The following is an 11052-nucleotide window of genomic DNA, read 5'->3' on the forward strand; positions in this document are numbered from 1 at the left end:
ACCCTCTCCCATGAGTCAGGGAAGCCAGGCATATGTTTGTGCCATGGTTCAGTTAAAGTGCCACAGCAAAGTCTGATGCAGATTCAAGCAACTTCTAAACCAGCCCTGGGTCCTCCTGTTTTAGTTGGGACTAGCAGTTCAGAATTCCATCCCTTATCTTTCTCAAAAAATGGAGCTGGATTGGAACTTAATTTGGGGGTTTCCACTGGGGACTGGGACATGTACCCTTATGGCAATGCCTAGTGTGTTGATGAGATTCTGGTGTAGTGCTAATATCACAGGATTATAAATCCAAAGATTCAGGCTGGGAACATGGTTTCTAATCCCATCATGGAATTTAAACTCAATTATATAAATTCTAGAATTGAAAACTTGATTCAGTAATGGTGGCCATGACACTAAATCATTGTGTCTTGTAATATCTCATTTGGCTCACCAGTACCTCATGAGGGAAAGAAGTCAGCAATCCTTGACTCCAGCTGCATAAAGATGTAATTGAATTTTAACTCTGAAAAAGCTAGACTAGTCCAACAAGTCTCTCCGTTCAATGGCAATTAGAGATGGGCAAGAAATGCAGGCTTTGTCAGTACCACCCACATCCATTGACAGAATAAATTAACAAAGGCATCAGTCAATAAGTTTGGTGTTGACAGAATTCACCATGAAATGATTACCCAGGTCGGTCATGGTGCTTTACAGCTAGTATCTGGTTCACTAAGCTGAAGAAATGCTGGTTGGACAGCACTGCGAAGAGAAAAACAGAGTTAACAGGCAGTAATGTGTTGAAGCCTTTGGATTTGAGACCCTGGGCCAGAGGTCCTGCCTTGTTCCCAGCAACACCACTAATAAACCAATGGCTTCTGTTGGAAAGACAGTCTCCCAGTGATTCAGGATTGCAGAATTACACAGGCCACAGGTAAGTTATGTGGATGGGTTCAGGTGGTCACAGAGATTGGCTCTCACTGGGGGCCCTTTCTTCCCAATATCTAGCCTCTTGATCAGGCGCTTATTGCTTTTGATTGAGGGACCGGCCTCATAAGGTGACAGGTGGCTCACACAGTTTGAATTGCTGTGTGGATCGTATGGCACAGATTAATCTGCAATGGGTTTCATCCCAATGGCGCCAGAATGAGGTCTTTAACTGGTCATTAAGGATTACTAAAGGACCTCATTTAGCAGCAGGACGGAAGCATCAATCATGGGATCCCCCCACCTAAAAGCTAATTGCAATGGAGGCAGGAAGACAGAGTTCAGATGTGAATTTTTTTCTGGGATGTGGGTCTCATTGGCTAGGTTTGTGATTATTGACCATCCTTAATTACCCTGGAGAAGGTGTTGATGAGTGGTCTTCTTAAACAATTGCAGTCCTTGTGGTGAACATGGACCTATAGTGCTGTTAGGATAGGAGTTTCAGGGATTTGTTACAGTGATACTGAAGGAATGGTGACATTAATTTGTTCTTGAGTTGTGGCTTGGAGGGGAGATTGCAGGTAGTGGTATCCCCATATACCTGCTGTGCCTATCCTTTCAGGTTGTAGAGATGGTGGATTTGGAAGATACTGTCAGACAAACCTTGGTGAGTTGCTGTAGTGCATCCTGTAAATGGTGCACACTGCTGTCACTGTGTGTCACTGGTCTTTTAAATGAATATTTAAAGTGGTGGATGGGATTGCTTTGTCCTGGATGATATTGATCTTCTTGCGTGTTGCATGTATCCAGGTAAGCAAAGAGTATTCCATCACACTCCTGACTTGTTCCTTGTAAATGATGGATAGGCTTTGGAAAGTCCAAAGGTGAGTTACCTCTCGCAGAATTCCCAGCTTCTGACCTGCTGTTGCAGTCACTGTATTACTGTGGCTGGTCCAATTGTGTTTCCCGCCAATGGTAACTCTTAGGATATGCATTTTGGGAGATTCAGTGATGATAAATGCTGTTAACCATTAAGGCACATTGAATTCCATGTTGTTAGAGTTGGGTTGTTGGAGATGGTCATTGCCTGACACTTGTGTGGCACAAATGCTGTCTCAGTGCAAGCCTGGATGTTGTTCATCTGTTGCTGCTCATGAATAAGGGCAGCTTCAGTATCTGAGGAGCTGTAAATGGTGCTGAACATTATGCAGTCATCAGAGAATATCCCCGTCTCTGATCTTGTGATGGAGAAAATGTCATTGATGAAGATAGGGCCGGGACACCACTGTAACATTTCTCCCAGTGTTTCAGGTCTGAAACATTTTGAGACCTTTCCTCTCCACAGTGCTTCTTGATGTGTGTGTATATCCTTTATTTTTTTTTTTAAAATTGTAGATTCATAGTATTTTGCTTTGGCTCTAACATCCAGTTCAGATCTTCAATCTGTCAGGCACTCAGAGGAGAATGTTAATCACCAAGCAGAGTCGGGTTTTGGCCAGTGAGTAATTAAGATAAGCTAATGTGAGACAACATTCACCTTGTTAGAGCCCTTACTGATTTCTCTCTACTTTAATTTTTATTCTTTTTATCAATTTTGGTTTGGAGCTGGGAACTGGGAACTGTGAGCTAAAGATGACTTTTGGGCTGTGTGCAACAGCTTGTGTTTATTCGTGAGTCCTGAAAGTAGGTTGGTTCCTGATCAAAAGGTTGTACAGACACTTTGTCACTGGGAAGAGCATTGTATTAAACAGTCAGCGGAAGTTGGCTATCAATGTGATCAGAATCTGGGAATTGGTTCTGGCATGTCTGGAAACATTATGCTCAAGCTGATGGTCGGCATTGAATGAATACTGACACTGTGGAGGAAATAGGAATGGTCAGCGTTTGAATTGAGTTTTGGCCTATGTTTTCTGTGGAAAATAAATCTGGCTGTTGATGTTACGGCATGAGGGCTTAAAAGTTCACTGTCTAATTTCCCATGAGCAGCTCCTGGAAGCTTACATCAGAGGAAACTAAGTTATAAGCTTTATCTGAGTGAACTGCAAAGGTGACCCTCATTGACATCAACCAAGAAACCATTATCTATGCCTGTGGAGTAACACATTGTGAAAACCCCTCAAGGAATCTGAACAGTTTTTGTTATTTTCTTTGACTCATTCCTTCGCTGTGTTTGTGTGTCTGTATTTTATGTGAATTGGCACTGGAAACAAACGTTTTTGGGTTTAAAGTAAAGACCAAGTAGATCACTTTGGTATTTTGGTTTACACTGCTAAAATTACTATATCATTAATAAATTGCTAAGTCTTTTGTTTAAGATGCAAATTGGTGTCTAGAATTGATTGGGGTTGTGTTTTGGAGCCATGGGCTCACTTTTAAGGGTCTTTGAAGGTTTTTAATTTACTGTGTTGTGAATACAGAGGTAGAAAGACTGATTCGGTTCATTTGTCTGTCTCTGTGTTGTAACAACCTCTTCACTTGCTCATGTGAGCCAGTTATCACAAGATGGTGTCAGAGTTTCCCCTGGCAAAGGCCGTGGCTCATTTGCAATGAATCTCCAGGTATTCCACCTTTGTCCAATATCCATTGAGATAACAATTGTCTCTCAATTGCAGATTCAAAACTGACATCTACATGTGCCTCGTTGATGTTCCAGCAATAGTATTGAAGACTTCTGCTCCATAATGATGCCCATACCTAGCTGAGTTGTTCTAGTACAGTTGCAATATTGGTATCTACCTGGCCATGTGGAAAATTGTCCAGGTATGTCTTGTGTACAAAAAACAGGAAAACTTTGATCTGATCAACTACCATTCACCCCACTGGACCACTGGTCCTTTCAATTACCCTGTCAGTCAATCTAATTGGCCAATGGCATCTCAAGCATACCTGGCAATACCACATCTCACTACTGGGTGCTGCCAACCCACCTGCAGAAGAGAGCCAGTGAATCCTGCAGTGAGATGAGTCAGGGGTATTGTGTGAGCTGGATCTGCCAACTTTATTAGTGAGGGATTACATTTTGAAGGATAAGTGAGTAGGAGAGAAGGAAAACTGATAATAAATTAATGGAGGTTGCCCCTGATGGACAAAGGGCACACTTCCCCCTCAGCACTTTTAAACTTCAAAGAAAACAGGCACACACCCCCTCCCTACCCTAGGCTATCATTTCAACTGTATTATGGTGGGACAGAGTAATCTTAGAATTAATTCTGGGTAATCCAAGATGGAGGATGGGAAAAATTTGTAGCTGCTCGTTTCTTTGAGGTATATTTGGTGTTGGAGGTGATTTCCTCGAATTCCAGGAGCAGCAATTATTATCTTATATGCTGTTGCAATTGTTTTGGAACTTTAGAGAAAAAGAAAAGTCAAAAGCTTTTAAGAGGAAGAAAGACAGACAAAAGCAGCAAGCGCATGGTCTATAAGGGAGGGAGAGTAAGAAACCTACACTGCTAACTGACACAGTAGTGAACCTGCACAGTTACTGCCTTTGCTGTTTGAATTCATGTATCACTGGACATCGGAGTGTGTCTATGAAAAATTCGCAAACAGCAAAATTCACAACTGATCTTGGAGGAACCTATTTGGGAGAGGTCGTAGCACAGAGACAGATAGGTAAATAGTTTTAAGTATAGCCTGACTGTAAACCTACAATAGTGAGAAGAGTGAGTTCCTTCTTGATTTTATATTTTTATTGGGATCTGTCTCTTGATTAAATTTTAAAAATTGCAGCCATAAGTATTAAGTTAGCCTGGAGCAGTGATTTATAGAGTAATAAGACAGTGCTATTCTCTGGATCTGCAAATTGGAAGGAACAAAACGGCCTTTAGTAGAGTGATAAGCTCTTCTGATGTGGGAGTTTCGGGAGAGTTTAAGGGTTACTGAGGCTTATATCTGCAATAAATTTAATTTGGTTGTGAATCGTGTTAGATTGAATGGATCAGTTGGAGTGACAGTGAGAGGCAATGAGGAATTTACAAGAGCTAGGGGATGTGATGAATGTCAGTTATAGTATGGGAGAAAAAAGGCAGATACAGTCAGGTAGATGGGTTAACTCTGAGAAAGGTAGGAGAGATAGGTAGGTAGTACAGGAGTCATCTGTGGCTATCATCATTTTAAACAAGTATGCTGTTTTGGAAAATGTAGGGGTTGATAGATTCTCAGGGGAATGTAGCACGAACAGCCAAGTTTCTGGTATTAAGACTGGCTGTAATGTAATGAGAGGTACGTTAGGTTCCAAGCAATTGATTTTGTTCAGCGACTCTCTAGTCAGAGGCACAGACAGATGTTTCCGTGGCAAGCAGTGAAAAATCAGAATGTTGTGTTGCCTCCCTGGTGCAAGGATCAAGGATGTTTCAGAGAGGGTACAGAATGTTCTCAAAGGGGAGAGGAACCAGCAGGAGGTCATTGTACAAATTGGTACCAATGACATAGGAAGGGAAAAGGATGAGATTCTGAAGGGAGTATATAGAAGTTAGGCAGGAATTTAAAAAGGAGGTCCTTGAGGATAGTAATATTTGGATTATTCCCAGTGCTGCGAGCTAGTGAGGGCAGGAATATGAGGATAGAACAGATGAATGTAGGGCTGAGGAGCTGTTGTAAGGGAGTAGGATTCACATTTTTGTACCATTGGAATCTCTTCTGGGGTAGAGAAGGAAGGATTGCACCTGAATTGGAAGGGGAGTAATGTACTGGTAGGGAGATTTATGAGAGCTGCTTGGGAGGATTTAAACTATTAAGGTAAGGAGTGTGACCCAGGGAGATAGTGAGGAAAGAGGTCTATCTGAGACTGCTACAGTTGAGAAAAGAAGCGGGTCAAACAATCAGGGCAGGCAGGGACAAAGCAGAGACCAAGGTAGGACTGATAAATTAAACTGCATTTATTTCAATGCAAGAGGCCTAACAGGGAAGGCAGATGAACTCAGGGCATGGTTAGGATCATGGGACTAGGATATCATAGCAATTACAGAAACATGGCTCAGGGATGGACAGGACAGGCAGCTTAATATTCCAGGATACAAATGCAACAGGAAGGACAGAAATGGAGGCAAGAGAGGAGGGGGAATGGCGTTTTTGATAAGGGATAGCATTACAGCTGTGCTGAGGGAGGATATTCCTAGAAATACATCCAGGGAAGCTATTTGAGTGGAACTGAGAAATTAGAAAGGGATGGTCACCTTATTGGGATCGTTTTATAGACTCCCTAATAGTCAGAGGGAAATTGAGAAACAAATTTGTAAGGAAATCCCACTTATCTGTAAGAATAATAGGGTAGTTACGGTAGGGGATTTTAACTTTCCAAACATAGACTGCCATAGTGTTTAGCATTTAGATGGAGAGGAATTTGTTAAGTGTGTACAAGAAAATTTTCTGAGTCCGTCTGTGGATGTACCTACAAGAGAAGGTGCAAAACTTGACCTATTCTTGGGAAATAAGGCAGGGCAGGTGACTGAGATGTCAGTGGGTGAGCACTTTGGGGCCAGTGATCATAATTCTATTAGTTTTATAATAGTGATGGAAAAGGATAGACCAGATCTAAAAGTTGAAGTTCTGAATTTGGAGAAAGGCCACTTGGAGGCAAGAGAGGAGGGGGAATGGCGTTTTTGATAAGGGATAGCATTACAGCTGTGCTGAGGGAGGATATTCATAGAAATACATCCAGGGAAGCTATTTGAGTGGAACTGAGAAATTAGAAAGGGATGGTCACCTTATTGGGATCGTTTTATAGACTCCCTAATAGTCAGAGGGAAATTGAGAAACAAATTTGTAAGGAAATCCCACTTATCTGTAAGAATAATAGGGTAGTTACGGTAGGGGATTTTAACTTTCCAAACATAGACTGCCATAGTGTTTAGCATTTAGATGGAGAGGAATTTGTTAAGTGTGTACAAGAAAATTTTCTGAGTCAGTCTGTGGATGTACCTACAAGAGAAGGTGCAAAACTTGACCTATTCTTGGGAAATAAGGCAGGGCAGGTGACTGAGATGTCAGTGGGTGAGCACTTTGGGGCCAGTGATCATAATTCTATTAGTTTTATAATAGTGATGGAAAAGGATAGACCAGATCTAAAAGTTGAAGTTCTGAATTTGGAGAAAGGCCACTTTTGACAGTATTAGGCAAGAGTTTTCAAAAGCTGATTGGGGGCAGATGTTTGCAGGTAAGGGGACAGCTGGAAAATGGGAAGCCTTCAAAAATGAGATTAAAGAGAGTCCAGAGACAGTATACTCCTGTTAGGGTGAAAGGAAAGGCTGGTAGGTATAAGGAATGCTGGAAGACAAAAGGAAATGAATGTTTGGTTAAGAAAAAGAAGGAAGCATATGTCAGGTACAGACAGGAGAGATCGAGAGAATCCTTAGAAGCATATAAAGGAAGTAGGAGTATACTTAAGAGGGAAATCTGGAGGGTAAAAAGGGGACATGAGATAGCTTTGGTAAATAGGGTTAAGGAGAATCCAAAGGGATTCTATAAATACATTAAGGACAAAAGGGTAACTAGGGAGTTAATAGGACCCCTCAAAGATCATCAAGGCGGCCTTTGTGTGGAGCCACAGGAAATGGGGAGATACTAAACAAATATTTTGCATCAGAGTTTACTGTTTAGAAAGACATGGAAGACATACAGTGTGTGGAAATAGATTGGGACATCTTGAAAATTGTCCAGATGACAGAGGAGGAAGTGCTGGATGCCTTGAAACGCATAAAAGTGGACCTGATCAGGTGAACTCTTAGACTCTGTGGGGAGCTAGGGAAGTGATGCTGGGCCCCTTGCTGAGTAATTTGTATCATAGATAGTCACAGATGAGGTGTCGGACGACTGGAGGTTGGCTAACATGTGACCATTATTTAAAGAAGGTGATAAGGACAAGTTAGGGAACTATAGCCCGCTGAGCCTGATGTCCGTGGTGGGCAAGTTGTTGGAGGGAATCCTGAGGGATAAGATGGACATGTATTTGGAAAGGCAAGGATTTATTAGGGATAGTCAATATGGCTTTGTGCGTTAGAGTTGGTGTCTCTCAAACTTGACTGAGTTTTTTGAAGAAGTTACAAAGAGGATTGATGAGGGCAGAACAGTAGAGGTAATCTCTATGGACTTTAGTAAGGCATCCGACAAGGTTCCCCAGGGGAGACTGGTTAGCAAGGTTAGATCTCATGGAATACAGGGAGAACTAGCCATTTGGATACAGAACTGGCTCAAAGGGAGAAGACAGAGGGTGGTGATGGAGGGTTGTTTTTCAGACTGGAAGCTTGTGCCCAGTGGAGTGCCACAAGGATCGGTGCTGAGTCCACTACTTTTCTTCATTTATGTAAATGATTTGGATGTGAGCATAGGAGATATAATTAGCCAGTTTGCTGATGACACCAAAATTGTTGGTGTAGTGGGCAGCGAAGAGGGTTACCTCAGATTACAATGGGATCTGGACCAGACAGGCCAATGTGCTGAGGAGTGGCAGATGGAGTTTAATTTAGATGAATGTGAGGTGCTGCATTTTGGGAAAGCAAATCTTAGCAGGATTTATACACTTAATGGTAAAGTCCTTGGGAGTGTTGCTCAGCAAAGAGACCTTGGAATGCAGGTTCATAACTCCTTGAAAGTGGAGTCGCAGGATAGTGAAGAAGGCATTTGGTATGCATTCCTTTATTGGTCAGAGCATTGAGTACAGGAGTTGTGAGGTCATGTTGTGGCTGTACAGCATATTGGTTTGGCCACTTTTGGAATATTGTGTGCAGTTCTGGTCTCCTTCCTATCAGAAGGATGTTGTGAAACTTGAAAGGGTTCAGAAAGGATTGACAAGGATGTTGCCAGGGTTGGAGGATTTGAGCTATATGGAGCGCCTGTGTAGGCTGGGGCTGTTTTAGGCAAAAGTGAGGACTGCAGGTGCTGGAAACCAGAGTCTAGATTAGAGTGGTGCTGGAAAAGCAGTTGGTACTGGAGTAAGGTGGGGGGAGGGGAAATGAGGAAACTGGTGAAGTCCGCATTGATGCCCTAGGATTGAAGTGTTCCAAGGCGGAAGATGAGGCGTTCCTCCTCCAGGCGTCGGGTGGTGAGGGAGCGGCGGTGGAAGAGGCCCAGGACCTGCATGTCCTCGGCAGAGTAGGAGGGGGAGTTGAAATATTGGGCCACAGGGCGGTGTGGTTGATTGGTGCGGGTGTCTCGGAGATGTTCCCTGAAGAGCTCTGCGAGGAGGCATCCAGTCTCCCCAGTGTAAAGGAGACCGCATCGGGGGCTCTTTTCCTTGGAGTGTTGAAGGCTGAGGGATGACCTCATAAAGTTTTGTAAAAGCATGGAGAGAATAAATAGTCAAAGTCTTTTTCCTGGGGTGGGGGAGTACGGAAGCTAGTGGGCATACATTTAGGGTGAGGGGGGAAAGATATAAAAGAGACCTAAGGGTCAACGTTTTCACGCAGAGGGTTGTGCGCGTGTGGAATGAGCTGCCAGAGGATGTGGTGGAGGCTGGTACAATTGCAACATTCAAAAGGCATTTGGATGTGTATATGAATAGGAATGGTTCAGAGGAATATTGGCCGGGTGCTGGCAAATGGGACGAGATGAGTTTGGGATATCTGGATTCTGGATGGTCAGGGATTCTGGGTAATCCAAGATGGAGGATGGGAAAAATTTCTGGCTGTAAGAGCTGCTCCTTTTTTTTTTGAGGTATTTTAGGTGTTGGAGGTGATTTCCTCGAATTCCAGGAGCAGCAATTACTGTTTTACATGCTGTTGCATGGTTTTGGAACTTTGGGAAAAAAAGTCAAAATAACAGCAGTTTTAAAAGGGAGAAGAGCAGACAAAGGAAGCAAGTGGTGAGGTCAGTGCGAGAGAGAGAGAGAACAAACGAATGAACGAATCAACCTACCTAACTGCACAATTACTGCCTTTGCTGTTTTTGAATTCATGTGTCGCTGGACATCTGAGTGCATCTGGGAAAATTAACAAACACTGAATTTCACAACTAATCTTGGAGGATCCGGTTTAGGCGAAATTCACAACACAGAATCAGATAAGTTAATTGTTGTTTTAAGTCTGTCCAAGAGAAAGGCTGTATTAGTGAGTACAGTGGGTTCTTTCTTGATTATATGTTTTGGAGATAAGTCTCTTGATTAAACTTAAAATATAAGCCATAGCTATTAATTTAACCTGAGGAAGTGTTTTATAGAGGAATAAGACGGTGTTATTTTCTGGGTCTGTAGATTGTGAAGGAGCAAAAATGGCCTTTGCAGTGATATGTGCTTTTTGTCAGATGTGGGAGTTTAAAGAGAATTTAAGGGTGACTGTGGATTATATCTGCCATAAATGCTGTTGGATGCAAATCTTATCAGATTGAGTGGATCGGTTGGGGAGAGAGATAGAAGCGATGAGGAATTTGCAACAGCAACAGTATGTAATCCATGGCAGTTATAGGGAGGGGGGACGTCTCAGATACAGTCACATAGATGGGTTAACTCCAGGAAGGGTAAGAGAGGTCGGCACCTAGCGCAGGAGTCTTTTGTGGATATACCCATTTCAAAAAGGTATGCTGTTTGAAATGTAGGGGGGTGATGGATTCTCAGGGGAACGTAGCATGACCAGCCAAGTTTCTGGTATTGAGACTGGCTTTAATGCAATGAGGGGTACGTCAGCTTCCAAGAGATCAGTTCTGTAGTCAGAGGTACAGACAGACGTTTCTGTGGCCAGCAGAGAAAAAGCAGAATCAAGGATGTCTCAGAGAGGGTGCAGAATGTTCTCACAGGGGAGAGGGGCCAGCAGGAGGTCATTGTCCACATTGGAACCAACGACATTGGAAGGGAAAAGGTTGAGATTCTGAAGGGAGATTACAGAGAGTAAGGCAGAAATTTAAAAAGGAGGTCCTCAATGGTGGTAATATCTGGATTACTCCCAGTGCTACTAGCTAGTGAGGGCAGGAATAGGAGGTTAGAGCAGATGAATGCATGGCTGAAGAACTGGTGTATGGGAGAAGGATTCACATTTTTGGATCATTGGAATCTCTTTTGGGGTAGAAGTGACCTGTACAAGAAGGACGGATTGCACCTAACTTGGAAGGGGACTATCATACTGGCAGGGACATTTGCTAGAACTGCTTGGGAGGATTTAAACTAGTAAGGTGGGGGGGTGGGACCCAGGGAGATAGTGAGGAAAGAGATCAATCTGA

General features: G+C 42.9%; 1 protein-coding gene across 2 annotated transcripts in view; it reads left to right on the forward strand.

The window, feature by feature from the left end:
- The window catches only part of LOC122549671 (RNA-binding motif, single-stranded-interacting protein 3-like), a 1362397-nt gene that overhangs the window by 601703 nt on the left and 749642 nt on the right, over positions 1-11052 (forward strand). The gene's annotated exons all lie outside the window — the stretch shown is intronic.

The sequence above is a fragment of the Chiloscyllium plagiosum genome, chromosome 5 (genome assembly GCF_004010195.1).
Source record: "Chiloscyllium plagiosum isolate BGI_BamShark_2017 chromosome 5, ASM401019v2, whole genome shotgun sequence".
NCBI lineage: Eukaryota > Metazoa > Chordata > Chondrichthyes > Orectolobiformes > Hemiscylliidae > Chiloscyllium > Chiloscyllium plagiosum.